This window comes from Phyllobates terribilis, unplaced genomic scaffold, assembly GCF_046119375.1.
Source record: "Phyllobates terribilis strain yellow unplaced genomic scaffold, ASM4611937v1 Scaffold_11__3_contigs__length_659146591, whole genome shotgun sequence".
Taxonomy (NCBI): Eukaryota; Metazoa; Chordata; class Amphibia; order Anura; family Dendrobatidae; genus Phyllobates; species Phyllobates terribilis.
This window is the reverse complement of record NW_027362771.1, coordinates 412,204,784-412,210,204: the sequence shown is the minus strand read 5'-3', so window position 1 is coordinate 412,210,204 and position 5,421 is coordinate 412,204,784. Positions and strand designations below refer to the sequence as shown.

General features: G+C 39.0%; 1 long non-coding RNA gene across 1 annotated transcript; it reads right to left on the bottom strand.

Moving 5' to 3' along the window:
* Window positions 1-4,408: 4,408 nt before the first annotated feature.
* On the bottom strand, window positions 4,409-4,804 carry LOC141165207 (uncharacterized). The gene is made up of 3 exons (XR_012251095.1): window positions 4,713-4,804; window positions 4,585-4,639; window positions 4,409-4,504 (listed from the first exon to the last, which is right to left on the bottom strand). It is a non-coding gene; the product is annotated as an uncharacterized lncRNA (long non-coding RNA).
* Between the last annotated feature and the right edge of the window lie 617 nt (window positions 4,805-5,421).

Here is a 5,421-nt window from a genome sequence, read left to right as displayed (position 1 = left end):
GATGGCAGCATCATGCTGTGGGGATATTATTCAGCAGCAAGGACAGGGAAAATGGTCTGAGTCAAGGGGGAGATGGACGGTGTGAAATACAGGGACATCCGACTGTCCACATCTAATGTGGGTAAATGAACATTCGTTAAAATGAACCAGGCGTGGATCCCAAATGATTGTCCATACCTTTGGATGACTAGACAACTATAATAGCCGCACCCATCCAGCCTTCAACTCTATTTGCCATTCGTTACATTTGGGAGCCTCCTCCCCAAATAAAAAAAGCTGTGTTCGCTACTTCCTCCTCCACGTCTTCTACCTACTCAACCACGTCCACCTCCTAATCCACTTGGACCTCTTCCTTCTGGTTCAAGATTCTTATTTTTTATTTCTACTATGCTTAGCGCAGAGACAGGATGCAGCTGTATTGAGGGACAGCATTGGGTTTTGCGTGTGCACAGTTTTACAAAAACACTGTCTGTGTACTCTGCACACATGTCTGTTATAGTACCATGCGTAGCCGCTGTGTGTATTCCCCATGTCTGTGGGAGTAATGTGCCTTTAAGCCACTGTGTGTATTATTGAACCCATATCTGTGGGAGTAATGTGCTTTGAAGCCGCTGTGTGTACTCTGCAACCCTGCCTGTGGGTGAAATTTATTATTCACTTCTGTGGAGGAAATGTATAAATATGCTATGTGGATGAAATTTTTAACTGGACTGCCGGTAGAAAGCCTTGCTGCGGACCGTCAGCTCGATCCAAAATCATATTACCAGCTTTTCATTTGCGGCATTTGTAACATACGCTACTAGAGAAGATATTTTTGAGCTGTGGGGGTACTGTGCCCCATTGTCTGGGTGTGAAATTTTTAGTCCTCTTTCTTAGGAAAATTTGGAAAAATGCTCTGTGAGTGAAATTTGTTATCCGCTTCTGTGGGATAAATGTGGGAACATGCTCTGTGGGTGAAATTTGTAAGCTGCTAATGTAGGGGTACTTTGCCCCATGCTCTGTGGGTGAAATTTGTAAGCTGCTAATGTAGGGGTACTCTGCCCCATGCTCTGTGGTTGAAATGTGTTAGCTTCTAATGTAGGGGTGGGAACTCTGCCCCATGCTCTGTGGGTTAAATTTTTAACTGATCTGGAAGTAGTAAGCCTCAGTCTCTGTGAGGGCACTGTTAACATTTTTATGTTATTCGTTTACTTCCTAATTTACCATGATTGCTATGGTGAAAGAACCGATTCAAGTCATTTTCCTTTCCACATTTGTTTGCATGGCAATAATCCTGCACCACGAAGCCATACGCTACCAGAAATCAGTTGTCCAGTCAGTCTGTATAAAAGACTGATGGTGGCAGCGAGTAGTCGTGGGTTATTGTGGAATTAGCAGTTACCATACCGGGGGTATATACACATATTCCATGCGCTGGAATCGGAGGTGTATAGACCATACACTCACTGTTAGTTTCCCAATAACCGGCCTATTAATGGACACGGCCTGCGACCACATGTTGATCATCGGTCATTCGCGTAATTGTCTGCACGGCATGGGACAGCAGAGAGCTGTTCGTGACAAAAAGATAACAGTGGGTGGATCTGCGTGACCTTTCAGGTTGTGATCTTTGAAAGACTGTCATTTTGATATTGATTTTCATGGTAAGTACACCAGTCTAATCAGATTTAAGAGACATAATGAGTTTTGCAGTGCGCAATGTGAAAGCTGCTAACAGATCCACTTTTAAGATGTATTCCCATCTTAAACATTTGTGTCCGTAGAATATGCTGTAAAGGTCTGACAAATGCTGTTTTCACATATATAGTCCACACCTTTTTTCAGGATTGGTGTTCTCTATCCTGCTTTTAGTGTTGAAAATTTTTTTTGTGATGAAAATAATTTCAATGCATTTTTTCTTGCTTTGATGTTTTTTTTTTCTGGTTCCATTAACCTTGGCGCATGCCACTCATTTATTTTCAGGTTTGGGGTCATGTAGCCAGTTCAGCTTACTACAATTATAACTTTACATTGTGGCTTCCCATTCCCACCATCTTTCTCCTGCCACTATACCTCCTTGTTCTGTAAGGCCAACGACACCTCCTTTTTCCATCTCTATCCACTGAATACATCTCTTGCTGCATTAATATATTCTATTCCCATTACATCCCCTTGCACCAGGTCCACCTTTCCCTATGTGATGGGCTGGAGGCTATTGAATGGTGCATGGTGTGGAGTTATTGTGGGGTAAGTAAGCGACTATGGAATATGACCGTCCTCTATGATCTGTGATATGCAGGAACTTTAGTGGAGGAGACTACACTTGGGTTACAGAGCAGTAGCTGATGATGTTCTCCCTATCCCATGTACAACATGTAATTGATGATGTAGTGCATATTGGGGCAATGACATTAGTCTTGGGAAGCCATATGACAGATGGCCATAACATCACTGTCATGATGGAAAAGAATCAGCAGCAAGATCATGTGGACCAGCTCCCCACAAAAAAAAATCAGATTAATTCTTCATTCCTTGTTATTTGTAACATTCACCACAGCAGTCCAAAATTAAAATAATAGTATCAAAAGAGAGAACAGAATATAAAGAAGACACAGACACAATGAATAGAGTTTAATAATTTTTATTCTTATCATCAAATTTAGTTTAATTTAATCATCCAGTGCCATTATTATGATTTACTGCATAAAAGGACGTGAACCAGAGGAAGGCAAAACAACCCCATGAGTGGGGAAAAATTCCTTCCTGACCCCAAGTACTGGCGATCAGCTAATCCCTGGTTCACTGCAGTGTCAGCTCTGGATGGGGCCCTGTCACATCTTTTATACATATACTTAATATTTTTTACTTATACATATGCTTTTTAACCTATAATTACTATTACTTACCTATGCTTATCCTTTCTTACTTATACTTATTTTTTCTCACCTATACTTATGTCTTTTCTTTTTTTTGTTGAATTTTAAAAATACTTATCTTTTTTACCTATACTTATCCTTTTTACCTGTTTTACCTATAATTTTAGTTTCTTACCTATATTTATCCTTTCTTACCCATGCTTAACCTTTTTTTAATTTTGTTGAATTTTAAAAATACAAAAAAATTCTTACCTATTGATGTTCTTTTTTTTCCCCTATATTCATCTTACCTATACTTATCCATTTTTACCTTTTTTTATATACTTTATGCTTACTTATACGTATCCTTACTTACCCTTCCTTATCTTTTTTTTCTTATTTTTATTGAATTTTTAATATACTTATCCTTTTTACCTATATTTACTTATAATTTTAGTTATCCTTATGGTGGTCCCTGATGATGTTGAACATCCAATCTTCTGATCTTCTCTGCATGGTCTTCTGGAAGCTCAGGTACACAGCTTGCTCTGATATTATTGAGCTGGTGTTTTGTTGAGGGTTTTCTAGTTGGCAAATGAAAACCCTCTGAATACGGCCTGGTCCTCTGGTGTTATCGATAACTCAGCCTCTGCCGCTTGGATCTTGTCAAGCTTAAAAGCACGGAACCTGAGTTTAGGCTTAGTTGGCTACAGAAAAAAATGCAGAAAAAAATCATGGTGAAATTGGTGACTAATCAAAACCGTCTCAACTTGAAGTATTGAAAAAAATATTAAAGGAACGTTTTCAAATGTAAATATTATATCTTACAATATCAAAACCAGCACCACAAGCATTGCAGTTCAAGACTAATCACTTCAATGATCTGCAGTGCCACTAATAATCTCTATGGCCAATTATACTTCTGTGTCATCATGTATAGGTTGCAGAATTACATGCAATAGCTCAATTATGGTTAGAACGAGAGGTTTCTAAATAAGTACAATCAGTACTTGTCACTTCATCTCTGAACACTTTGACCTGTTAACAGAAACTTTCCGAATTGGGACAGCTCTATCAGTTTTGTTTTTGACAAAATTGGTTCTTGTTTTATTTTTCTTCTGGGCAAAATCAGCAGTGGAGGCTATAAAAAGAAGTATTATTGAAAATGTAAACTAATCTTTAGATTCAGTAAATGAGCATCAGTCGGTGGCGCTAGTAGGTGGTCCTAAGGGTATGCAGCAAATTTTAGAACAGGAGCCACTACCTGTCCAGAAGGTATCAGAGATAGAAACCTGGATTAAAAACTAGATTAATTTGCGCTGCCCTGTGGGCCAAAGTAATTAGATCTCAGGTGTTAGCAGGTATATAAAAGCGGCTGAATAACAACCTAAATAGATTGGTAAATTAAAATAACAATTTAATGGTAAAGTTTAAAAGGACAATGACAATTTAATATAGAAATTTAAAAGTACAACGAATATAAAATATTAAAATGGCTAGAGGTAATGACAATGATTGAGATAAATGGTGGGTATCGGCGTGGAATAAAAGGTGCAAGTGAAGTCCTTGTCAGGTCCTGGTTAGTCAGCTGGTTAGCAGTTCGTAAGAGTCCGCTTGTATAATAGTAGGAAGCGGGGGCCAAAGTATGGGTGACAGTCCAGTTGCTGGGTCTAGAAAAAACGGAGGAGGGGGAAATTAATATAGGGAAGGTAACTGATGTAATAGCTGAATAGAGATGAATGGTAGTTACCTAAGGTACTAGGTTTGGTGTAAGTACTCAAGTGGCGGGAGGCCTTGTGAAGACACTGTGAAAGGTATAAACAAGAAAAATCAGTATAATGCTAGCAAACAAATAAGTGGAGTGTAAATGGTAGTTACCAGTAAAGATGGATGTGAGCCTTGTTAGGTAGGATGAAGAGTGAGCCCACTAATAGATGTTAAAAGGTTCTTTGGAGACCTGTGTAGATGGGAGAATACAAGATGAAAATAGGGATGAGGTTAATTGTTGATTCTAAATGATGGAAGTAGAGGTTATTACTTGCTTGAATGGGGAACGTGTGTGGTCCCAAAAATAGGGGCACGCTCCTAGGTGGTAAAAGGACCGATGTTCTGGCTGGGAGGGGGGGGGGTGGGTATGACCCCCAAAGTCCAATTGGCTGTTATGATCAATAGGATGATGCTTGGATCACTTAGGTGATCTGAGGAGTGAATAAGAATGGAGGTTAAAAAAAAAAAAATGGCACTGAATGGTAGTTCACTTAATGTACTGAGGGACTTGGAACAAATAGGGTGAAATCTAGACCCAGCAACTGGACTGTCACCCATACTTTGGCCCCCGCTTCCTACTATTATACAAGCGGACTCTTACGAACTGCTAACCAGCTGACTAACCAGGATCTGACAAGGACTTCACTTGCACCTTTTATTCCACGCCGATACCCACCATTTATCTCAATCATTGTCATTACCTCTAGCCATTTTAATATTTTATATTCGTTGTACTTTTAAATTTCTATATTAAATTGTCATTGTCCTTTTAAACTTTACCATTAAATTGTTATTTTAATTTACCAATCTATTTAGGTTG